The sequence below is a fragment of the Schistocerca nitens genome, chromosome 6, assembly GCF_023898315.1.
Source record: "Schistocerca nitens isolate TAMUIC-IGC-003100 chromosome 6, iqSchNite1.1, whole genome shotgun sequence".
Classification (NCBI taxonomy): Eukaryota; Metazoa; Arthropoda; class Insecta; order Orthoptera; family Acrididae; genus Schistocerca; species Schistocerca nitens.
The window spans coordinates 760098819-760126262 of NC_064619.1; positions in this window are offsets into that span (position 1 = coordinate 760098819).

Consider the following 27444-nt stretch of genomic DNA (forward strand, 5'->3'; position numbering starts at 1 on the left):
CGCAAAACTGACAGTTAATTGTAAGGTTCAGAGCCTCTTAATGACAATGGAACACACAAATTGAGTCGCGATTCAATACATCGTCCTCCGGCCGACCTGTCTCCAAGGGTCTATTGCTGCCTCGGGCACCTTATGGTCGACCTCCTGTGAGTCTAGATTTTCGAATCCGACGCAAAAATGTCAGTTAATTGTAACGTTCAGAGCCTGTTAATGACGATGGAACACACAAATCACGTCGCGATTCAATACATCATCCTCCAGCCGACTTGTCTCCAAGGGTCTAGTGCTGCCTCGGGCACCTTATGGTCGTTCTCCTGTGAGTCTAGATTTTCGAATCCGACGCAAAACTGACAGTTAATTGTAACCCTCAGAGCCTGTTAATGAAGATGGAACACACTAATTGCGTCGCGATTCAATACATCGTCCTCCGGCCGACCTGTCTCCAAGTGTCTATTGCTGCTTCGGTCACCTTATGGTCGATCTCCTGTGAGTCTAGATTTTCGAATCCGACGCAAAACTGACAGTTAATTGTAACGTTCAGAGCCTGTTAATGACGATGGAACACACAAATTGCGTCGCGATTCAATACATCGTCCTCCGGCCGACCTGTCTCCAAGGGTCTATTGCTGCCTCGGGCACCTTAAGGTCGATCTCCTGTGAGTCTAGATTTTCGAATCCGACGCAAAACTGACAGTTAATTGTAACGTTCAGAGCCTGTTAATGACGATGGAACACACAAATCGCGTCGCGATTCAATTCATCGTCCTCCGGCCGACCTGTCTCCAAGGGTCTATTGCTGCCTCGGTCACCTTATGGTCGTTCTCCTGTGAGTCTAGATTTTCGAATCCGACGCAAAACTGACAGTTAATTGTAAGGTTCAGAGCCTGTTAATGACGATGGAACACACAAATCGCGTCGCGATTCAATACATCGTCCTCCGGCCGACCTGTCTCCAAGGGTCTATTGCTGCCTCGGGCACCTTATGGTCGTTCTCCTGTGAGTCTAGACTTTCGAATCCGACGCAAAACTGACAGTTAATTGTAACGATCAGAGCCTGTTAATGACGATGGAACACACAAATTGCGTCGCGATTCAATTCATAGTCCTCCAGCCGACTTGTCTCCAAGGGTGTAGTGCTGCCTCGGGCACCTTATGGTCGTTCTCCTGTGAGTCTAGATTTTCGAATCCGACGCAAAACTGACAGTTAATCGAAAGGTTCAGAGCCTCTGAATGACAATGGAACACACAAATTGCGTCGCGATTCAATACATCGTCCTCCGGCTGACCTGTCTCCAAGGGTCTAGTACTGCCTCGGGCACCTTATGGTCGATCTCCTGTGAGTCTAGATTTTCGAATCCGACGCAAAACTGACAGTCAATTGTAACGTTCAGAGCCTGTTAATGACGATGTAACACACAAATTGCGTCGCGATTCAATACATTGTCCTCCAGCCGAGTTATCTCCAAGGGTGTAGTGCTGCCTCGGACACCTTATGTTCGTTCTCTTGTGAGTCTAGATTTTCGAATCCGACGCAAAACTGACAGTTAATTGTAAGGTTCAGAGCCTCATAATGACAATGGAACACACAAATTGAGTCGCGATTCAATACAACGTCCTCCGGCCGACCTGTCTCCAAGGGTCAATTGCTGCCTCGGGCAACTTATGGTCGATCTCCTGTGAGTCTAGATTTTCGAATCCGACGCAAAAATGACAGTTAATTGTAACGTTCAGAGCCTGCTAATGACGATGGAACACACAAATCACGTCGCGATTCAATACATCGTCCTCCGGCCGACCTGTCTCCAAGTGTCTATTGCTGCCTCGGGCAACTTATGGTCGATCTCCTGTGAGTCTAGATTTTCGAATCCGACGTAAAACTGACAGTTAATTGTAACGTTCAGAGCCTGTTAATGACGTTGGAACACACAAATTGCGTCGCGATTCAATACATCGTCCTCCGGCCGACCTGTCTCCAAGGGTCTATTGCTGCCTCGGGCACCTTAAGGTCGATCTCCTGTGAGTCTAGATTTTCGAATCCGACGCAAAACTGACAGTTAATTGTAACGTTCAGAGCCTGTTAATGACGATGGAACACACAAATCGCGTCGCGATTCAATGCATCGTCCTCCGGCCGACCTGTCTCCAAGGGTCTATTGCTGCTTCGGTCACCTTATGGTCGTTCTCCTGTGAGTCTAGATTTTCGAATCCGACGCAAAACTGACAGTTAATTGTAAGGTTCAGAGCCTGTTAATGACGATGGAACACACAAATCGCGTCGCGATTCAATACATCGTCCTCCGGCCGACCTGTCTCCAAGGGTCTATTGCTGCCTCGGGCAACTTATGGTCGATCTCCTGTGAGTCTAGATTTTCGAATCCGACGCAAAACTGACAGTTAATTGTAACGTTCAGAGCCTGTTAATGACGATGCAACACACAAATTGCGTCGCGATTCAATACATCGTCCTCCAGCCGACTTGTCTCCAAGGGTCTAGTGCTGCTTCGGGCACCTTATGGTCGTTCTCCTGTGAGTCTAGATTTTCGAATCCGACGCAAAACTGACAGTTAATCGTAAGGTTCAGAGCCTCTTAATGACAATGGAACACACAAATTGCGTCGCGATTCAATACATCGTCCTCCGGGCGACCTGTCTCCAAGGGTCTAGTGCTGCCTCGGGCACCTTATGGTCGATCTCCTGTGAGTCTAGATTTTCGAATCCGACGCAAAACTGACAGTTAATTGTAAGGTTCAGAGCCTCTTAATGACAATGGAACACACAAATTGAGTCGCGATTCAATACATCGTCCTTCGGCCGACCTGTCTCCAAGGGTCAATTGCTGCCTCGGGCACCTTATGGTCATTCTCCTGTGAGTCTAGATTTTCGAATCCGACACAAAACTGACAGTTAATTGTAACGTTCAGAGCCTGTTAATGACGATGGAACACACAAATCGCGTCGCGATTCAATACATCGTCCTCCAACCGACTTGTCTCCAAGGGTCTAGTGCTGCCTCGGGCACCTTATGGTCGTTCTCCTGTGAGTCTAGATTTTCGAATCCGACGCAAAACTGACAGTTAATTGTAAGGTTCAGAGCCTGTTAATGACGATGGAACACACAAATTGCATCGCGATTCAATACATCGTCCTCCGGCCGACCTGTCTCCAAGGGTCTATTGCTGCCTCGGGCACCTTATGGTCGTTCTCCTGTGAGTCTAGATTTTCGAATCCGACGCAAAACTGACAGTTAATTGTAAGGTTCAGAGCCTGTTAATGACGATGGAACACACAAATTGCGTCGCGATTCAATACATCGTCATCCGGCTGACCTGTCTGAAAGGGACTATTGCTGCCTCGGGCACCTTATGGTCATTCTTCTGTGAGTCTAGATTTTCGAATCCGACGCAAAACTGACAGTTAATTGTAACGTTCAGAGCCTGTTAATGAAGATGGAACACACAAATTGCGTCGCGCTTCAATACATCGTCCTCCAAGGGTCTATTGCTGCTTCGGTCACCTTATGGTCGTTCTCCTGTGAGTCTAGATTTTCGAATCCGACGCAAAACTGACAGTTAATTGTAAGGTTCAGAGCCTGTTAATGACGATGGAACACACAAATCGCGTCGCGATTCAATACATCGTCCTCCGGCCGACCTGTCTCCAAGGGTCTATTGCTGCCTCTGGCAACTTATGGTCGATCTCCTGTGAGTCTAGATTTTCGAATCCGACGCAAAACTGACAGTTAATTGTAACGTTCAGAGCCTGTTAATGACGATGCAACACACAAATTGCGTCGCGATTCAATACATCGTCCTCCAGCCGACTTGTCTCCAAGGGTCTATTGCTGCCTCGGGCACCTTATGGTCGATCTCCTGTGAGTCTAGATTTTCGAATCCGACGCAAAACTGACAGTCAATTGTAACGTTCAGAGCCTGTTAATGACGATGGAACACACAAATTGCGTCGCGATTCAATACATTGTCCTCCAGCCGACTTGTCTCCAAGGGTGTAGTGCTGCCTCGGACACCTTATGTTCGTTCTCCTGTGAGTCTAGATTTTCGAATCCGACGCAAAACTGACAGTTAATTGTAAGGTTCAGAGCCTCTTAATGACAATGTAACACACAAATTGCGTCGCGAATCAATACATCGTCCTCCAGCCGACCTGTCTCCAAGGGTCTAGTGCTGCCTCGGACACCTTATGGTCGTTCTCCTGTGAGTCTAGATTTTCGAATCCGACGCAAAACTGACAGTTAATTGTAAGGTTCAGAGCCTCTTAATGACAATGGAACACACAAATTGAGTCGCGATTCAATACATCGTCCTCCGGCCGACCTGTCTCCAAGGGTCTATTGCTGCCTCGGGCACCTTATGGTCATTCTCCTGTGAGTCTAGATTTTCGAATGCGACGCAAAACTGACAGTTAATTGTAACGTTCAGAGCCTGTTAGTGACGATGGAACACACAAATCGCGTCGCGATTCAATACATCGTCCTCCAACCGACTTGTCTCTAAGGGTCTAGTGCTGCCTCGGGCACCTTATGGTCGATCTCCTGTGAGTCTAGATTTTCCAATCCGACGCAAAACTGACAGTTAATTGTAAGGTCCAGAGCCTGTTAATGGCGATGGAACACACAAATTGCGTCGCGATTCAATACATCGTCCTCCGGCCGACCTGTCTCCAAGGGTCTATTGCTGCCTCGGGCACCTTAAGGTCGATCTCCTGTGAGTCTAGATTTTCGAATCCGACGCAAAACTGACAGTTAATTGTAACGTTCAGAGCCTCTTAATGACGATGGAACACACAAATCGCGTCGCGATTCAATACATCGTCCTCCGGCCGACCTGTCTCCAAGGGTCTACTGCTGCCTCGGTCACCTTATGGTCGTTCTCCTGTGAGTCTAGATTTTCGAATCCGACGCAAAACTGACAGTTAATTGTAAGGTTCAGAGCCTGTTAATGACGATGGAACACACAAATCGCGTCGCGATTCAATACATCGTCCTCCGGCCGACCTGTCTCCAAGGGTCTATTGCTGCCTCGGGCACCTTATGGTCGTTCTCCTGTGAGTCTAGACTTTCGAATCCGACGCAAAACTGACAGTTAATTGTAACGATCAGAGCCTGTTAATAACGATGGAACACACAAATTGCGTCGCGATTCAATTCATAGTCCTCCAGCCGACATGTCTCCAAGGGTCTATTGCTGCCACGGGCACCTTATGGTCGTTCTCCTGTGAGTCTAGATTTTCGAATACGACGCAAAACTGACAGTTAATCGTAAGGTTCAGAGCCTCTGAATGACAATGGAACACACAAATTGCGTCGCGATTCAATACATCGTCCTCCGGCTGACCTGTCTCCAAGGGTCTAGTGGTGCCTCGGGCACCTTATGGTCGATCTCCTGTGAGTCTAGATTTTCGAATCCGACGCAAAACTGACAGTCAATTGTAACGTTCAGAGCCTGTTAATGACGATGTAACACACAAATTGCGTCGCGATTCAATACATTGTCCTCCAGCCGAGTTATCTCCAAGGGTGTAGTGCTGCCTCGGACACCTTATGTTCGTTCTCTTGTGAGTCTAGATTTTCGAATCCGACGCAAAACTGACAGTTAATTGTAAGGTTCAGAGCCTCATAATGACAATGGAACCCACAAATTGAGTCGCGATTCAATACATCGTCCTCCGGCCGACCTGTCTCCAAGGGTCTATTGCTGCCTCGGGCACCTTATGGTCGATCTCCTGTGAGTCTAGATTTTCGAATCCGACGCAAAAATGACAGTTAATTGTAACGTTCAGAGCCTGTTAATGACGATGGAACACACAAATCACGTCGCGATTCAATACATCATCCTCCAGCCGACTTGTCTCCAAGGGTCTAGTGCTGCCTCGGGCACCTTATGGTCGTTCTCCTGTGAGTCTAGATTTTCGAATCCGACGCAAAACTGACAGTTAATTGTAACGTTCAGAGCCTGTTAATGAAGATGGAACACACTAATTGCGTCGCGATTCAATACATCGTCCTCCGGCCGACCTGTCTCCAAGTGTCTATTGCTGCCTCGGTCACCTTATGGTCGATCTCCTGTGAGTCTAGATTTTCGAATCCGACGCAAAACTGACAGTTAATTGTAACGTTCAGAGCCTGTTAATGACGATGGAACACACAAATCACGTCGCGATTCAATACATCATCCTCCAGCCGACTTGTCTCCAAGGGTCTAGTGCTGCCTCGGGCACTTTATGGTCGTTCTCCTGTGAGTCTAGATTTTCGAATCCGACGCAAAACTGACAGTTAATTGTAAGGTTCAGAGCCTGTTAATGACGATGGAACACACAAATAGCGTCGCGATTCAATACATCGTCCTCCGGCCGACCTGTCTCCAAGGGTCTAATGCTGCCTCGGGCACCTTATGCTCGATCTCCTGTGAGTCTTGATTTTCGAATCCGACGCAAAACTGACAGTTAATTGTAACGTTCAGAGCCTGTTAATGACGATGGAACACACAAATCGCGTCGCGATTCAATACATGGTCCTCCAGCCGACTTGTCTCCAAGGGTCTAGTGCTGCCTCGGGCACCTTATGGTCATTCCTCTGTGAGTCTAGATTTTCGAATCCGACGCAAAACTGACAGTTAATAGTAAGGTTCAGAGCCTCATGATGACAATGGAACACACAAATCGCGACGCGATTCAATACATCGTCCTCCGGCCGACCTGTCTCCAAGGGTCTATTGCTGCCTCGGTCACCTTATGGTCGATCTCCTGTGAGTCTAGATTATCGAATCCGACGCAAAACTGACAGTTGATTGTAACGTTCAGAGCCTGTTAACGACGATGGAACACACAAATTGCGTCGCGATTCAATACATCGTCCTCCGTCAGACCTGTCTCCAAGGGTCTATTGCTGCCTCGGGCACCTTATGGTCGTTCTCCTGTGAGTCTAGATTTTCGAATCCGACGCAAAACTGACAGTTAATTGTAAGGTTCAGAGCCTGTTAATGACGATGGAACAAACAAATTGCGTCGCGATTCAGTACATCGTGCTCCGGCCGACCTGTCTCCAAGGGTCTATTGCTGCCTCGGGCACCTTATGGTCGTTCTCCTGTGAGTCTAGGTTTTCGAATCCGACGCAAAACTAACAGTTGATTGTAACGTTCAGAGCCTGTTAATGACGATGGTACACACAAATCGCGTCGCGATTCAATACATCGTCCTCCAGCCGACTTGTCTCCAAGGGTCTACTGCTGCCTCGGGCACCTTATGGTCGTTCTCCTGTGAGTCTAGGTTTTCGAATCCGACGCAAAACTGACAGTTGATTGTAACGTTCAGAGCCTGTTAATGACGATGGTACACACAAATCGCGTCGCGATTCAATACATCGTCCTCCAGCCGACTTGTCTCCAAGGTTCTACTGCTGCCTCGGGCACCTTATGGTCGTTCCTCTGTGAGTCTAGATTATCGAATCCGACGCAAAACTAACTGTTAATTGTAACGCTCAGAGCCTGTTAATGACGATGGAACACACAAATTGCGTCGCGATTCAATACATCATCCTCTGGCCGACCTGTCTCCAAGGGTCTATTGCTGCCTCGGGCACCTTATGGTCGTTCTCCTGTGAGTCTAAATTTTCGAATCCGACGCAAAACTGACAGTTGATTGTAACGTTCAGAGCCTGTTAATGACGATGGAACACACAAATCGCGTCGCGATTCAATACATCGTCCTCCGGCCGACCTGTCTCCAAGGGTCTATTGCTGCCTCGGGCACCTTATTGTCGATCTCCTGTGAGACTAGATTTTCGAATCCGACGCAAAACTGAGAGTTAATTGTAACGTTCAGAGCCTGTTAATGACGATGGAACACACAAATCGCGTCGCGATTCAATACATCGTGCTCCGGCCGACCTGTCTCCAAGGGTCTATTGCTGCCTCGGGCACCTTATGGTCGTTCTCCTGTGAGTCTAGGTTTTCGAATCCGACGCAAAACTGACAGTTGATTGTAACGTTCAGAGCCTGTTAATGACGATGGTACACACAAATCGCGTCGCGATTCAATACATCGTCCTCCAGCCGACTTGTCTCCAAGGTTCTACTGCTGCCTCGGGCACCTTATGGTCGTTCCTCTCTGAGTCTAGATTATCGAATCCGACGCAAAACTGACAGTTAATTGTTAGGTTCAGAGCCTCTTAATGACAATGGAAGACACAAATGGCGTCGCGATTCAATACATCGTCCTCCGGCCGACCTGTCTCCAAGGGTCTATTGCTGCCTCGGGCACCTTATGGTCGTTCTCCTGTGAGTCTAAATTTTCGAATCCGACGCAAAACTGACAGTTGATTGTAACGTTCAGAGCCTGTTAATGACGATGGAACACGCAAATCGCGTCGCGATTCAATACATGGTCCTCCAGCCGACTTGTCTTCAAGGGTCTAGTGCTGCCTCGGGCACCTTATGGTCATTCCTCTGTGAGTCTAGATTTTCGAATCCGACGCAAAACTGACAGTTAATTGTAAGGTTCAGAGCCTCATAATGACAATGGAACACACATTGCGTCGCGATACAATACATCGTCCTCCAGCCGCCTTGTCTCCAAGGGTCTATTGCTGCCTCGGTCACTTTATGGTCGTTCTCCTGTGTCTAGTTTTTCGAATCCGACGCATAACTGACAGTCAATTGTAACGTTCAGAGCCTGTTAATGACGATGGAACACACAAATCGCGTCGCGATTCAATACATCGTCCTCCGGCCGACCTGTCTCCAAGGGTCTATTGCTGCCTCGGGCACCTTATGGTCGACCTCCTGTGAGTCTAGATTTTCGAATACGACGCAAAACTGACAGTTAATTGTAAGGTTCAGAGCCTGTTAATGACGATGGAACACACAAATTGCGTCGCGATTCAATACATCGTCCTCCGGCCGACCTGTCTCCAAGGGTCTATTGCTGCCTCGGGCACCTTATGGTCGTTCTCCTGTGAGTCTAGATTTTCGAATCCGACGCAAAACTCACAGTTAATTGTAAGGTTCAGAGCCTGTTAATGACGATGGAACACACAAATAGCGTCGCGATTCAATACATCGTCCTCCGGCCGACCTGTCTCCAAGGGTCTAATGCTGCCTCGGGCACCTTATGCTCGATCTCCTGTGAGTCTTGATTTTCGAATCCGACGCAAAACTGACAGTTAATTGTAACGTTCAGAGCCTGTTAATGACGATGGAACACACAAATCGCGTCGCGATTCAATACATGGTCCTCCAGCCGACTTGTCTCCAAGGGTCTAGTGCTGCCTCGGGCTCCTTATGGTCGTTCTCCTGTGAGTCTAGATTTTCGAATCCGACGCAAAACTGACAGTTAATCGTAAGGTTCAGAGCCTCTTAATGACAATGGAACAAACAAATTGCGTCGCGATTCAATACATCGTCCTCCGGCCGACCTGTCTCCAAGGGTTTATTGCTGCCTCGGGCACCTTATGGTCGATCTCCTGTGAGTCTAGATTTTCGAATCCGACGCAAAACTGACAGTTAATTGTAAAGGTCAGAGCCTGTTAATGACGATGGAACACACAAATCGATCGCGATTCAATACATCGTCCTCCAGCCGACTTGTCTCCAAGGATCTAGTGCTGCCTCGGGCACCTTATGGTCGTTCTCCTGTGAGTCTAGATTTTCGAAACCGACGCAAAACTGACAGTTAATCGTAAGGTTCAGAACCTCTTAATGACAATGGAACACACAAATTGCGTCGCGATTCAATACATCGTCCTCCGGCCGACCTGTCTCCAAGGGTCTATTGCTGCCTCGGGCACCTTATGGTCGATCTCCTGTGAGTCTAGATTTTCGAATGCGACGCAAAACTGACAGTTAATTGTAACGTTCAGAGCCTGTTAATGACGATGGAACACACAAATCCCGTCGCGATTCAATACATCGTCCTCCGGCAGACCTGTCTCCAAGGGTCTATTGCTGCCTCGGGCACCTTATGGTCGATCTCCTGTGAGTCTAGATTTTCGAATCCGACGCAAAACTGACAGTTAATTGTAACGTTCAGAGCCTGTTAATGACGATGGAACACACAAATCGCGTCGCGATTCAATACATCGTCCTCCGGCCGACCTGTCTCCAAGGGTCTATTGCTGCCTCGGGCACCTTATGGTCGACCTCCTGTGAGTCTAGATTTTCGAATCTGACGCAAAACTGACAGTTAATTGTAACGTTCAGAGCCTGTTAATGACGATGGAACACACAAATCGCGTCGCGATTCAATACATGGTCCTTCAGCCGACTTGTCTCCAAGGGTCTAGTGCTGGCTCGGGCACCTTATGGTCGTTCCTCTGTCAGTCTAGATTTTCGAATCCGACGCAAAACTGACAGTTAATTGTAAGGTTCAGAGCCTCTTAATGACAATGGAACACACAAATTGCGTCGCGATTCAATACATCGTCCTCCGGCCGACCTGTCTCCAAGGGTCTATTGCTGCCTCGGGCACCTTATGTTCGATCTCCTGTGAGTCTAGATTTTCGAATCCGACGCAAAACTGACAGTTAATTGTAACGTTCAGAGCCTGTTAATGACGATGGAACACACAAATCGATCGCGATTCAATACATCGTCCTCCAGCCGACATGTCTCCAAGGGTCTAGTGCTGCCTCGGGCACCTTATGGTCGTTCCCTCTAAGTCTAGATTTTCGAATCCGACGCAAAACTGACAGTTAATCGTAAGGTTCAGAGCCTCTTAATGACAATGGAACACACAAATTGCGTCGCGATTCAATACATCGTCCTCCGGCCGACCTGTCTCCAAGGATTTTTGCTGCCTCGGGCACCTTATGGTCGATCTCCTGTGAGTCTAGATTTTCGAATCCGACGCAAAACTGACAGTTAATTGTAACGTTCAGAGCCTGTTAATGACGATGGAACACACAAATCGCGTCGCGATTCAATACATCGTCCACCAGCCGACTTGTCTCCAAGGGTCTAGTGCTGCCTCGGGCACCTTATGGTCGTTCTCCTGTGAGTCTAGATTTTCGAATCCGACGCAAAACTGACGGTTAATTGTAAGGTTCAGAGCCTCTTAATGACAATGGAACAGACAAATTGCGTCGCGATTCAAAACATCGTCCTCCAGCCGACCTGTCTCCAAGGGTCTAGTGCTGCCTCGGACACCTTATGGTCGTTTTCCTGTGAGTCTAGATTTTCGAATCCGACGCAAAACTGACAGTTAATTGTAACGTTCAGAGCCTGTTAATGACGATGGAACACACAAATCGCGTCGCCATTCAATACATCGTCCTCCAGCCGACTTGTCTCCAAGGGTCTATAGCTGCCTCGGGCACCTTATCGTCGTCCTCCTGTGAGTCTAGTTTTTCGAATCCGACGCAAAACTGACAGTTAATTGTAACGTTCAGAGCCTCTTAATGACGATGGAACACACAAATTGCATCGCGATTCAATACATCGTCCTCCAGCCGCACTGTCTCCAAGGGTCTATTGCTGCCTCGGTCACCTTATGGTCGTTCTCCTGTGAGTCTAGATTTTCGAATCCGACGCAAAACTGACAGTTAATTGTAACGTTCAGAGCCTCTTAATGACGATGGAACACACAAATTGCGTCGCGATTCAATACATCGTCCTTCTGCCGACTTGTCTCCAAGGGTCTATAGCTGCCTCGGGCACCTGATCGTCGTTCTCCTGTGAGTCTAGATTTTCGAATCCGACGCAAAACTGACAGTTAATTGTAACGTACAGATCCTGTTAATGACTATGGAACACACATTGCGTCGCGATTCAATACATCGTCCTCCAGCCACCTTGTCTCCAAGGGTCTATTGCTGTCTCGGTCACTTTATGGTCGTTCTCCTGTGTCTAGTTTTTCGAATCCGACGCATAACTGACAGTTAATTGTAACGTTCAGAGCCTGTTAATGACGATGGAACACACAAATCGCGTCGCGATTCAATACATCGTCCTCCGACCGACCTGTCTCCAAGGGTCTATTGCTGCCTCGGGCACCTTATGGTCGATCTCCTGTGAGTCTAGATTTTCGAATCCGACGCAAAAATCGTCCTCCGGCCGACCTGTCTCCAAGGGTCTATTGCTGCCTCGGGCACCTTATGGTCGTTCTCCTGTGAGTCTAGATTTACGAATCCGACGCAAAACTGACAGTTAATTGTAACGTTCAGAGCCTGTTAATGACGATGGAACACACATTCCGCGTCGCGATTTGATACACCGTCCTCCAGCCGACTTGTCTCCAAGGGTCTATTGCTGCCTCGGGCACCTTATGGTCGTTCCTCTGTGAGTCAAGATTTTCGAATCCGACGCAAAACTGACAGTTAATTGTAAGGTTCAGAGCCTCTTAATGACAATGGAACACACAAATTGCGTCGCGATTCAATACATCGTCCTCCGGCCTACCTGTCTCCAAGGGTCTATTGCTGCCTCGGGCACCTTATGGTCGATCTCCTGTGAGTCTAGATTTTCGAATCCGACGCAAAACTGACAGTTAATTGTAACATTCAGAGCCTGTTAATGACGATGGAACACACAAATCGCGTCGCGATTCAATACATCGTCCTCCAGCCGACTTGTCTCCAAGGGTCCAGTGCTGCCTCGGGCACCTTATGGTCGTTCTCCTGTGAGTCTAGATTTTCGAATCCGACGCAAAACTGACAGTTAATTGTAAGGTTCAGAGCCTGTTAATGACGATGGAACACACAAATCCCGTCGCGATTCAATATATCGTCCTCCGGCCGACCTATCTCCAAGGGTCTATTGCTGCCTCGGGCACCTTATGGTCGTTCTCCTGTGAGTCTAGATTTTCGAATCCGACGCAAAGCTGACAGTTAATTGTAACGTTCAGAGCCTGTTAGTGACGATGGAATACACAAATCGCGTCGCGATTCAATACATCGTCCTCCAGCCGACTTGTCTCCAAGGGTCTAGTGCTGCCTCGGGCACCTTATGGTCGTTCTCCTGTGAGTCTAGATTTTCGAATCCGACGCAAAACTGACAGTTAATCGTAATTTTAAGAGCCTCTTAATGACAATGGAACACACAAATTGCGTTGCGATTCAATACATCGTCCTCCGGCCGACCTGTCTCCAAGGGGCTATTGCTGCCTCGGGCACCTTATGGTCGTTCTCCTGTGAGTCTAGATTTTCGAATCCGACGCAAAACTGACAGTTAATTGTAACGTTCAGAGCCTGTTACTGACGATGGAACACACAAATTGCGTCGCGATTCAATACATCGTCCTCCAGCCGACTTGTCTCCAAGGATCTAGTGCTGCCTCGGACCCCTTATGGTCGTTCTCCTGTGAGTCTAGATTTTCGAATCTGACGCAAAACTGACAGTTAATTGTAACGTTCAGAGCCTCTTAATGACACTGGAACACACAAATCGCGTCGCGATTCAATACATCGTCCTCCGGCCGACCTGTCTCGAAGGGTCTATTGCTGCCTCGGGCACCTTATGGTCGATCTCCTGTGAGTCTAGATTTTCGAATCCGACGCAGTTAATTGTAACGTTCAGAGCCTGTTAGTGACGATGGAACACACAAATCGCGTCGCGATGCAATACATCGTCCTCCAGCCGACTTGTCTCCAAGGGTCTAGTGCTGCCTCGGACACCTTATGGTCGTTCTCCTGTGAGTCTAGATTTTCGAATCCCACGCAAAACTGACAGTTAATTGTAAGGTTCAGAGCCTCTTAATGACAATGGAACACACAAATCGCGTCGCGATTCAATACATCGTCCTCCGGCCGACCTGTCTCCAAGGGTCTATTGCTGCCTCGGGCAACTTATGGTCGATCTCCTGTGAGTCTAGATTTTCGAATGCGACGCAAAACTGACAGTTAATTGTAACGTTCAGAGCCTGTTAATGACGATGGAACACACAAATCCCGTCGCGATTCAATACATCGTCCTCCGGCAGACCTGTCTCCAAGGGTCTATTGCTGCATCGGGAACCTTATGGTCGATCTCCTGTGAGTCTAGATTTTCGAATCCGACGCAAAACTGACAGTTAATTGTAACGTTCAGAGCCTGTTAATGACCATGGAACACACAAATCGCGTCGCGATTCAATACATCGTCCTCCGGCCGACCTGTCTCCAAGGGTCTATTGCTGCCTCGGGCACCTTATGGTCGTTCTCCTGTGAGTCTAGATTTCCGAATCCGACGCAAAACTGACAGTTGATTGTAACGTTCAGAGCCTGTTAATGACGATGGAACACACAAATCGCGTCGCGATTCAATACATGGTCCTCCAGCCGACTTGTCTCCAAGGGTCTAGTGCTGCCTCGGGCACCTTATGGTCGTTCGTCTGTGAGTCTAGATTTTCGAATCCGACGCAAAACTGACAGTTAATTGTAAGGTTCAGAGCCTCTTAATGACAATGGAACACACAAATTGCGTCGCGATTCAATACATCGTCCTCCAGCCGACATGTCTCCAAGGGTCTAGTGCTGCCTCCGGCACCTTATGGTCGTTCTGCTCTGAGTCTAGATTTTCGAATCCGACGCAAAACTGACAGTTAATTGTAAGGTTCAGAGCCTCTTAATGACAATGGAACACACAAATTGCGTCGCGATTCAATACATCGTCCTCCGGCCGACCTGTCTCCAAGGATTTTTGCTGCCTCGGGCACCTTATGGTCGATCTCCTGTGAGTCTAGATTTTCGAATCCGACGCAAAACTGACAGTTAATTGTAACGTTCAGAGCCTGTTAATGACGATGGAACACACAAATCGCGTCGCGATTCAATACATCGTCCTCCAGCCGACTTGTCTCCAAGGGTCTAGTGCTGCCTCGGGCACCTTATGGTTGTTCTCCTGTGAGTCTAGATTTTCGAAACCGACGCAAAACTGACAGTTAATCGTAAGGTTCAGAGCCTCTTAATGACAATGGAACACACAAATTGCGTCGCGATTCAATACATTGTCCTCCGGTCGACCTGTCCCCCAGGGTCTATTGCTGCCTCGGGCACCTTATGGTCGATCTCCTGTGAGCCTAGATTTTCGAATCCGACGCAAAACTGACAGTTAATTGTAACGTTCATAGCCTGTTAATGACGATGTAACACACAAATTGCGTCGCGATTCAATACATCGTCCTCCAGCCGAATTGTCTCCAAGGGTCTAGTGCTGCCTCGGACACCTTATGGTCGTTCTCCTGTGAGTCTAGATTTTCGAATCCGACGCAAAACTGACAGTTAATTGTAAGGTTCAGAGCCTCTTAATGACAATGGAACAGACAAATTGCGTCGCGATTCAATACATCGTCCTTCGGCCGACCTGTCTCCAAGGGTCTAGTGCTGCCTCGGACACCTTATGGTCGTTTTCCTGTGAGTCTAGATTTTCGAATTCGACGCAAAACTGACAGTTAATTGTAACGTTCAGAGCCTGTTAATGACGATGGAACACACAAATCGCGTCGCGATTCAATACATCGTCCTCCAGCCGACTTGTCTCCAAGGGTCTAGTGCTGCCTCGGGCACCTTATGGTCGTTCTTCTTTGAGTCTAGACTTTCGAATCCGACGCAAAACTGACAGTTAATTGTAAGGTTATGAGCCTCTTAATGACAATGGAACACACAAATTGGGTCGCGATTCAATACATCGTCCTTCTGCCGACTTGTCTCCAAGGGTCTATAGCTGCCTCGGGCACCTGATCGTCGTTCTCCTGTGAGTCTAGATTTTCGAATCCGACGCAAAACTGACAGTTAATTGTAACGTACAGAGCCTGTTAATGACTATGGAACACACATTGCGTCGCGATTCAATACATCGTCCTCCAGCCACCTTGTCTCCAAGGGTCTATTGCTGCCTCGGTCACCTTATGGGCGTTCTCCTGTGTCTAGTTTTTCGAATCCGACGCATAACTGACAGTTAATTGTAACGTTCAGAGCCTGTTAATGACGATGGAACACACAAATCGCGTCGCGATTCAATACATCGTCCACCGGCCGACCTGTCTCCAAGGGTCTATTGCTGCCTCGGGCACCTTATGGTCGATCTCCTGTGAGTCTAGATTTTCGAATCCGACGCAAAACTGACAGTTAATTGTAAGGTTCAGAGCCTGTTAATGACGATGGAACACACAAATTGCGTCGCGATTCAATACATCGTCCTCCGGCCGACCTGTCTCCAAGGGTCTATTGCTGCCTCGGGCACCTTATGGTCGTTCTCCTGTGAGTCTAGATTTTCGAATCCGACGCAAAACTGACAGTTAATTGTAACGTTCAGAGCCTGTTAATGACGATGGAACACACAAATCGCGTCGCGATTCGATACATCATCCTCCAGCCGACTTGTCTCCAAGGGTCTAGTGCTGCCTCGGGCACCTTATGGTCGTTCTCCTGTGAGTCTAGATTTTCGAAACCGACGCAAAACTGACAGTTAATCGTAAGGTTCAGAGCCTCTTAATGACAATGGAACACACAAATTGCGTCGCGATTCAATACATCGCCCTCCGGTCGACCTGTCCCCCAGGGTCTATTGCTGCCTCGGGCACCTTATGGCCGATCTCCTGTGAGCCTAGATTTTCGAATCCGACGCAAAACTGACAGTTAATTGTAACGTTCAGAGCCTGTTAATGACGATGTAACACACAAATTGCGTCGCGATTCAATACATCGTCCTCCAGCCGAATTGTCTCCAAGGGTCTAGTGCTGCCTCGGACACCTTATGGTCGTTCTCCTGTGAGTCTAGATTTTCGAATCCGACGAAAAACTGACAGTTAATTGAAAGGTTCAGAGCCTCTTAATGACAGTGGAACAGACAAATTGCGTCGCGATTCAATACATCGTCCTTCGGCCGACCTGTCTCCAAGGGTCTAGTGCTGCCTCGGACACCTTATGGTCGTTTTCCTGTGAGTCTAGATTTTCGAATTCGACGCAAAACTGACAGTTAATTGTAACGTTCAGAGCCTGTTAATGACGATGGAACACACAAATCGCGTCGCGATTCAATTCATCGTCCTCCAGCCGACTTGTCTCCAAGGGTCTAGTGCTGCCTCGGGCACCTTATGGTCGATCTCCTGTGAGTCTAGATTTTCGAATCAGACGCAAAACTGACAGTTAATTGTAAGGTTCAGAGCCTGTTAATGACGATAGAACACACAAATTGCGTCGGGATTCAATACATCGTCCTCCAGCCGACTTGTCTCCAAGGGTCTATAGCTGCCATGGGCACCTTATCGTCGTTCTCCTGTGAGTCTAGTTTTTCGAATCCGACGCAAAACTGACAGTTAATTGTAACGTTCAGAGCCTCTTAATGACGATGGAACACACAAATTGCATCGCGATTGAATACATCGTCCTCCAGCCGCACTGTCTCCAAGGGTCTATTGCAGCCTCGGTCACCTTATGGTCGTTCTCCTGTGAGTCTAGATTTTCGAATCCGACGCAAAACTGATAGTTAATTGTAACGTTCAGAGCTTCTTAATGACGATGGAACACACAAATTGCGTCGCGATTCAATACATCGTCCTTCTGCCGACTTGTCTCCAAGGGTCTATAGCTGCCTCGGGCACCTGATCGTCGTTCTCCTGTGAGTCTAGATTTTCGAATCCGACGCAAAACTGACAGTTAATTGTAACGTACAGAGCCTGTTAATGACTATGGAACACACATTGCGTCGCGATTCAATACATCGTCCTCCAGCCACCTTGTCTCCAAGGGTCTATTGCTGCCTCGGTCACCTTATGGTCGTTCTCCTGTGTCTAGTTTTTCGAATCCGACGCATAACTGACAGTTAATTGTAACGTTCAGAGCCTGTTAATGACGATGGAACACACAAATTGCGTCGCGATTCAATACATCGTCCTCCAGCCGAAATGTCTCCAAGGGTCTAGTGCTGCCTCGGACACCTTATGGTCGTTCTCCTGTGAGTCTAGATTTTCGAATCCGACGAAAAACTGACAGTTAATTGAAAGGTTCAGAGCCTCTTAATGACAGTGGAACAGACAAATTGCGTCGCGATTCAATACATCGTCCTTCGGCCGACCTGTCTCCAAGGGTCTAGTGCTGCCTCGGACACCTTATGGTCGTTTTCCTGTGAGTCTAGATTTTCGAATTCGACGCAAAACTGACAGTTAATTGTAACGTTCAGAGCCTGTTAATGACGATGGAACACACAAATCGCGTCGCGATTCAATTCATCGTCCTCCAGCCGACTTGTCTCCAAGGGTCTAGTGCTGCCTCGGGCACCTTATGGTCGTTCTTCTTTGAGTCTAGACTTTCGAATCCGACGCAAAACTGACAGTTAATTGTAAGGTTATGAGCCTCTTAATGACAATGGAACACACAAATTGCGTCGCGATTCAATACATCGTCCTCCGGCCGACCTGTCTCCAAGGGTCTATTGCTGCCTCGGGCACCTTATGGTCGATCTCCTGTGAGTCTAGATTTTCGAATCCGACGCAAAGCTGACAGTTAATTGTAACATTCAGAGCCTGTTAATGACGATGGAACACACAAATCGTGTCGCGATTCAATACATCGTCCTCCAGCCAACTTGTCTCCAAGGGTCTATTGCTGCCTCGGGCACCTTATGGTCGTTCTCCTGTGAGTCTAGATTTTCGAATCCGACGCAAAACTGACAGTTAATTGTAAGGTTCAGAGCCTGTTAATGACGATGGAACACACAAATCCCGTCGCGATTCAATACATCGTCCTCCGGCCGACCTATCTCCAAGGTTCTATTGCTGCCTCGGGTACCTTATAGTCGTTCTCCTGTGAGTCTAGATTTTCGAATCCGACGCAAAACTGACAGTTAATTGTAACGTTCAGAGCCTGTTAATGACGATGGAACACACAAATCGCGTCGCGATTCAATACATCGTCCTCCAGCCGACTTGTCTCCAAGGGTCTAGTGCTGCCTCGGGCAGCTTATGGTCGTTCTCCTGTGAGTCTAGATTTTCGAATCCGACGCAAAACTGACAGTTAATCATAAGGATCAGAGCCTCTTAATGACAATGGAACACACAAATTGCGTCTCGAATCAATACATCGTCCTCCGGCCGACGTGTCTCCAAGGGGCTATTGCTGCCACGGGCAACTTATGGTCGTTCTCCTGTGAGTCTAGATTTTCGAATCCGACGCAAAACTGACAGTTAATCATAAGGATCAGAGCCTCTTAATGACAATGGAACACACAAATTGCGTCTCGAATCAATACATCGTCCTCCGGCCGACGTGTCTCCAAGGGGCTATTGCTGCCACGGGCACCTTATGGTCGTTCTCCTGTGAGTCTAGATTTTCGAATCCGACGCAAAACTGACAGTTAATTGTAACGTTCAGAGCCTGTTACTGACGATGGAACACACAAATTGCGTCGCGATTCAATACATCGTCCTCCAGCCGACTTGTCTCCAAGGGTCTAGTGCTGCCTCGGACACCTTATGGTCGTTCTCCTGTGAGTCTAGATTTTCGAATCCGACGCAAAACTGACAGTTAATTGTAACGTTCATAGCCTCTTAATGACAATGGAACACACAAATCGTGTCGCGATTCAATACATCGTCCTCCGGCCGACCTGTCTCCAAGGGTCTATTGCTGCCTCGGGCACCTTATGGTCGATCTCCTGTGAGTCTAGATTTTCGAATCCGACGCAAAACTGACAGTTAATTGTAACGTTCTGAGTTTGTTAATGACGATGGAACACACAAATCCCGTCGCGATTCTATACATCGTCCTCCGGCCGACCTGTCTCCAAGGGTCTATTGCTGCCTCGGGCACCTTATGGTCGATCTCCTGTGAGTCTAGATTTTCGAATCCGACGCAAAACTGACAGTTAATTGTAACGTTCAGAGCCTGTTAATGACGATGTAACACACAAATCGCGTCGCGATTCAATACATCGTCCTCCGGCCGACCTGTCTCCAAGGGTCTATTGCTGCCTCGGGCACCTTATGGTCGTTTCTCTGTGAGTCAAGATTTTCGAATCCGACGCAAAACTGACAGTTAATGGTAAGGTTCAGAGCCTCTTAATGACAATGGAACACACAAATTGCGTCGCGATTCAATACATCGTCCTCCGGCCGACCTGTCTCCAAGGGTCTATTGCTGCCTCGGGCACCTTATGGTCGATCTCCTGTGAGTCTAGATTTTCGAATCCGACGCAAAGCTGACAGTTAATTGTAACATTCAGAGCCTGTTAATGACGATGGAACACACAAATCGTGTCGCGATTCAATACATCGTCCTCCAGCCAACTTGTCTCCAAGGGTCTATTGCTGCCTCGGGCACCTTATGGTCGTTCTCCTGTGAGTCTAGATTTTCGAATCCGACGCAAAACTGACAGTTAATTGTAAGGTTCAGAGCCTGTTAATGACGATGGAACACACAAATCCCGTCGCGATTCAATACATCGTCCTCCGGCCGACCTATCTCCAAGGTTCTATTGCTGCCTCGGGTACCTTATAGTCGTTCTCCTGTGAGTCTAGATTTTCGAATGCGACGCAAAACTGACAGTTAATTGTAACGTTCAGAGCCTGTTAATGACGATGGAACACACAAATCGCGTCGCGATTCAATACATCGTCCTCCAGCCGACTTGTCTCCAAGGGTCTAGTGCTGCCTCGGGCAGCTTATGGTCGTTCTCCTGTGAGTCTAGATTTTCGAATCCGACGCAAAACTGACAGTTAATCATAAGGATCAGAACCTCTTAATGACAATGGAACACACAAATTGCGTCTCGAATCAATACATCGTCCTCCGGCCGACGTGTCTCCAAGGGGCTATTGCTGCCACGGGCACCTTATGGTCGTTCTCCTGTGAGTCTAGATTTTCGAATCCGACGCAAAACTGACAGTTAATTGTAACGTTCAGAGCCTGTTACTGACGATGGAACACACAAATCGCGTCGCGATTCAATACATCGTCCTCCGGCCGACCTGTCTCCAAGGGTCTATTGCTGCCTCGGGCACCTTATGGTCGTTTCTCTGTGAGTCAAGATTTTCGAATCCGACGCAAAACTGACAGTTAATGGTAAGGTTCAGAGCCTCTTAATGACAATGGAACACACAAATTTCGTCGCGATTCAATACATCGTCCTCCGGCCGACCTGTCTCCGAGGGTCTATTACTGCCTCGGGCACCTTATGGTCGTTCTCCTGTGAGTCTAGATTTTCGAATCCGACGCAAAACTGACAGTTAATTGTAACGTTCAGATCCGGTTAATGACGATGGAACACACAAATTGCGTCGCGATTCAATACATCGTCCTCCAGCTGACTTGTCTCCAAGGGTCTAGTGCTGCCTCGAGCACCTTATGGTCGTTCTTCTATGAGTCTAGATTTTCGAATCCGACGCAAAACTGACAGTTAATTGTAACGTTCAGAGCCTCTTAATGACAATGGAACACACAAATTGCGTCGCGATTCAATACATCGTCCTCCGGCCGACCTGTCTCCAAGGGTCTATTGCTGCCTCGGGCACCTTATGGTAGTTCTCCTGTGTCTAGATTTTCGAATCCGACGCAAAACTGACAGTTAATTGTAAGGTTCAGAGCCTGTTAATGACGATGGAACACACAAATCCCGTCGCGATTCAATACATCGTCCTCCGGCCGACCTGTCTCCAAGGGTCTATTGCTGCCTCGGGCACCTTATGGTCGTTCTCCTGTGAGTCTAGATTTTCGAATCCGACGCAAACCTGACAGTTAATTGTAACGTTCAGAGCCTCTTAATGACGATGGAACACACAAATTGCGTCGCGATTCAATACATCGTCCTTCTGCCGACTTGTCTCCAAGGGTCTACAGCTGCCTCGGGCACCTGATCGTCGTTCTCCTGTGAGTCTAGATTTTCGAATCCGACGCAAAACTGACAGTTAATTGTAACGTACAGAGCCTGTTAATTACTATGGAACACACATTGCGTCGCGATTCAATACATCGTCCTCCAGCCACCTTGTGTCCAAGGGTCTATTGCTGCCTCGGTCACCTTATGGTCGTTCTCCTGTGTCTAGTTTTTCGAATCCGACGCATAACTGACAGTTAATTGTAACGTTCAAAGCCTGTTAATGACGATGGAACACACAAATCGCGTCGCGATTCAATACATCGTCCACCGGCCGACCTGTCTCCAAGGGTCTATTGCTGCCTCGGGCACCTTATGGTCGATCTCCTGTGAGTCTAGATTTTCGAATCCGACGCAAAACTGACAGTTAATTGTAAGGTTCAGAGCCTGTTAATGACGATGGAACACACAAATTGCGTCGCGATTCAATACATCGTCCTCCGGCCGACCTGTCTCCAAGGGTCTATTGCTGCCTCGGGCACCTTATGGTCGTTCTCCTGTGAGTCTAGATTTTCGAATCCGACGCAAAACTGACAGTTAATTGTAACGTTCAGAGCCTGTTAATGACGATGGAACACACAAATCGCGTCGCGATTCAATACATCGTCCTCCAGCCGACTTGTCTCCAAGGGTCTAGTGCTGCCTCGGGCACCTTATGGTCGTTTCTCTGTGAGTCAAGATTTTCGAATCCGACGCAAAACTGACAGTTAATGGTAAGGTTCAGAACCTCTTAATGACAATGGAACACACATATTGCGTCGCGATTCAATACATCGTCCTCCGGCCGACCTGTCTCCAAGGGTCTATTGCTGCCTCGGGCACCTTATGGTCGATCTCCTGTGAGTCTAGATTTTCGAATCCGACGCAAAACTGACAGTTAATTGTAACATTCAGAGCCTGTTAATGACGATGGAACACACAAATCGCGTCGCGATTCAATACATCGTCCTCCAGCCAACTTGTCTCCAAGGGTCTATTGGTGCCTCGGGCACCTTATGGTCGTTCTCCTGTGAGTCTAGATTTTCGAATCCGACGCAAAACTGACAGTTAATTGTAAGGTTCAGAGCCTGTTAATGACGATGGAACACACAAATCCCGTCGCGAATCAATACATCGTCCTCCGGCCGACCTATCTCCAAGGGTCTATTGCTGCCTCGGGTACCTTATAGTCGTTCTCCTGTGAGTCTAGATTTTCGAATCCGACGCAAAACTGACAGTTAATTGTAACGTTCAGAGCCTGTTAATGACGATGGAACACACAAATCCCGTCGCGATTCAATACATCGTCCTCCAGCCAACTTGTCTCCAAGGTTCTACTGCTGCCTCGGGCAGCTTATGGTCGTTCTCCTGTGAGTCTAGATTTTCGAATCCGACGCAAAACTGACAGTTAATCGTAACGTTCAGAGCCGGTTAATGACGATGGAACACACAAATTGCGTCGCGAATCAATACATCGTCCTCCGGCCGACCTGTCTCCAAGGGGCTATTGCTGCCACGGGCACCTTATGGTCGTTCTCCTGTGAGTCTAGATTTTCGAATCCGACGCAAAACTGACAGTTAATTGTAACGTTCAGAGCCTGTTACTGACGATGGAACACACAAATTGCGTCGCGATTCAATACATCGTCCTCCAGCCGACTTGTCTCCAATGGTCTAGTGCTGCCTCGTACACCTTATGGTCGTTCTCCTGTGAGTCTAGATTTTCGAATCCGACGCAAAACTGACAGTTAATTGTAACGTTCAGAGCCTGTTAATGACGATGGAACACACAAATCGTGTCGCGATTCAATACATCGTCCTCCGGCCGACCTGTCTCCAAGGGTCTATTGCTGCCTCGGGCACCTTATGGTCGTTCTCCTGTGAGTTAGATTTTCGAATCCGACGCAAAACTGACAGTTAATTGTAACGTTCAGAGCCGGTTAATGACGATGGAACACACAAATTGCGTCGCGATTCAATACATCGTCCTCCAGCTGACTTGTCTCCAAGGGTCTAGTGCTCCCTCGGGCACCTTATGGTCGTTCTTCTATGAGTCTAGATTTTCGAATCCGACGCAAAACTGACAGTTAATTGTAACGTTCAGAGCCTCTTAATGACAATGGAACACACAAATTGCGTCGCGATTCAATACATCGTCCTCCGGCCGACCTGTCTCCAAGGGTCTATTGCTGCCTCGGGCACCTTATGGTCGATCTCCTGTGAGTCTAGATTTTCGAATCCGACGCAAAACTGACAGTTAATTGTAACGTTCAGAGCCTGTTAATGACGATGGAACACACAAATCGCGTCGCGATTCAATACATCGTCCTCCGGCCGACCTGTCTCCAAGGGTCTATTGCTGCCTCGGGCATCTTATGGTCGATCTCCTGTGAGTCTAGATTTTCGAAACCGACGCAAAACCGACAGTTAATTGTAAGGTTCAGAGCCTGTTAATGACGATGGAACACACAAATCCCGTCGCGATCCAATACATCGTCCTCCGGCCGACCTGTCTCCAAGGGTCTATTGCTGCCTCGGGCACCTTATGGTCGTTCTCCTGTGAGTCTAGATTTTCGAATCCGACGCAAACCTGACAGTTAATTGTAACGTTCAGAGCCTGTTAATGACGATGGAACACACAAATCGCGTCGCGATTCAATACATCGTCCTCCAGCCGACTTGTCTCCAAGGGTCTATTGCTGCCTCGGTCACCTTATGGTCGTTCTCCTGTGAGTCTAGATTTTCGAATCCGACGCAAAACTGACAGTTAATCGTAAGGTTCAAAGCCTCTTAATGACAATGGAACACACAAATTGCGTCGCGATTCAATACATCGTCCTCCGGCCGACCTGTCTCCAAGGGGCTATTGCTGCCTCGGGCACCTTATGGTCGTTCTCCTGTGAGTCTAGATTTTCGAATCCGACGCGAAACTGACAGTTAATTGTAACGTTCAGAGCCTGTTAATGACGATGGAACACACAAATCGCGTCGCGATTCAATACATCGTCCTCCAGCCGACTTGTCTCCAAGGGTCTAGTGCTGCCTCGGGCACCTTATGGTCGTTCTCCTGTGAGTCTAGATTTTCGAATCCGACGCAAAACTGACAGTTAATCGTAAGGTTCAGAGCCTCTTAATGACAATGGAACACACAAATTGCGTCGCGAATCAATACATCGTCCGACAGCCGACTTGTCTCCAAGGGTCTAGTGCTGCCTCGGACACCTTATGGTAGTTCTCCTGTGAGTCTAGATTTTCGAATCCGACGCAAAACTGACAGTTAATTGTAACGTTCAGAGCCTGTTAATGACGATGGAACACACAAATCCCGTCGCGATTCAATACATCGTCCTCCGGCCGACCTGTCTCCAAGGGTCTATTGCTGCCTCGGGCACCTTATGGTCGATCTCCTGTGAGTCTAGATTTTCGTATCCGACGCAAAACTGACAGTTAATTGTAACGTTCAGAGCCTGTTAATGACGAGGGAACACACAAATCGCGTCGCGATTCAATACATCGTCCTCCAGCCGACTTGTCTCCAAGGGTCTAGTGCTGCCTCGGGCACCTTATGGTCGTTCTCTTGTGAGTCCAGATTTTCGAATCCGACGCAAAACTGACAGTTAATTGTAAGGTTCAGAGCCTGTTAATGACGATGGAACACACAAATTGCGTCGCGATTCAATACATCGTCCTCCGGCCGACCTGTCTCCAAGAGTCTATTGCTGCCTCGGGCACCTTATGGTCGATCTCCTGTGAGTCTAGATTTTCGAATCCGACGCAAAACTGACAGTTAATTGCAACGTTCAGAGCCTGAAAATGACGATGGAACACACAAATCGCGTCGCGATTCAATACATCGTCCTCCGGCCGACCTGTCTCCAAGGGACTATTGCTGCCTCGGACACCTTATGGTCGATCTCCTGTGAGTCTAGATTTTCGAATCCGACGCAAAACTGACAGTTAATTGTAAGGTTCAGAGCCTGTTAATGACGATGGAACACATAAATCGCGTCGCGATTCAATACATCGTCCTCCGGCCGACCTGTCTCCGAGGGTCTATTGCTGCCTCGGGCACCTTATGGTCGTTCTCCTGTGAGTCTAGACTTTTGAATCCGACGCAAAACTGGCAGTTAATTGTAAGGTTCAGAGCCTGTTAATGACGATGGAACACACAAATTGCGTCGCGATTCAATACGTCGTCCTCCAGCCGACTTGTCTCCAAGGGTCTAGTGCTGCCTCGGACACCTTATGGTCGTTCTCCTGTGAGTCTAGATTTTCGAATGCGACGCAAAACTGACAGTTAATTGTAAGGTTCAGAGCCTCTTAATGACAATGGAACACACAAATCGCGTCGCGATTCAATACATCGTCCTCCGGCCGACCTGTCTCCAAGGTTCTATTGCTGCCTCGGGCACCTTATGGTCGATCTCCTGTGAGTCTAGAATTTCGAATCCGACGCAGTTAATTGTAACGTTCAGAGCCTTTTAATGACTATGGAACACACAAATTGCGTCGCGATTCAATACATCGTCCTCCAGCCGACTTGTCTCCAAGTGTCTAGTGCTGCCTCGGACACCTTATGGTCGTTCTCCTGTGAGTCTAGATTTTCGAATCCCACGCAAAACTGACAGTTAATTGTAAGGTTCAGAGCCTCTTAATGACAATGGAACACACAAATCGCGTCGCGATTCAATACATCGTCCTCCGGCCGACCTGTCTCCAAGGGTCTATTGCTGCCTCGGGCACCTTATGGTCGATTTCCTGTGAGTCTAGATTTTCGAATGCGACGCAAAACTGACAGTTAATTGTAACGTTCAGAGCCTGTTAATGACGATGGAACACACAAATCCCTTCGCGATTCAATACATCGTCCTCCGGCAGACCTATCTCCAAGGTTCTATTGCTGCCTCGGGTACCTTATAGTCGTTCTCCTGTGAGTCTAGATTTTCGAATCCGACTCAAAACTGACAGTTAATTGTAACGTTCAGAGCCTGTTAATGACGATGGAACACACAAATTACGTCGCGATTCAATACATCGTCCTCCAGCCAACTTGTCTCCAAGGGTCTAGTGCTGCCTCGGGCAGCTTATGGTCGTTCTCCTGTGAGTCTAGATTTTCGAATCCGACGCAAAACTGACAGTTAATCATAAGGTTCAGAGCCTCTTAATGACAATGGAACACAAAATTTCGTCGCGAATCAATACATCGTCCTCCGGCCGACGTGTCTCCAAGGGGCTATTGCTGCCACGGGCACCTTATGGTCGTTCTCCTGTGAGTCTAGATTTTCGAATCCGACGCAAAACTGACAGTTAATTGTAACGTTCAGAGCCTGTTACTGACGATGGAACACACAAATTGCGTCGCGATTGAATACATCGTCCTCCAGCCGACTTGTCTCCAAGGGTCTAGTGCTGCCTCGGATACCTTATGGTCGTTCTCCTGTGAGTCTAGATTTTCGAATCCGACGCAAAACTGACAGTTAATTGTAACGTTCATAGCCTCTTAATGACAATGGAACACACAAATCGTGTCGCGATTCAATACATCGTCCTCCGGCCGACCTGTCTCCAAGGGTCTATTGCTGCCTCGGGCACCTTATGGTCGATCTCCTGTGAGTCTAGATTTTCGAATCCGACGCAAAACTGACAGTTAATTGTAACGTTCAGAGCCTGT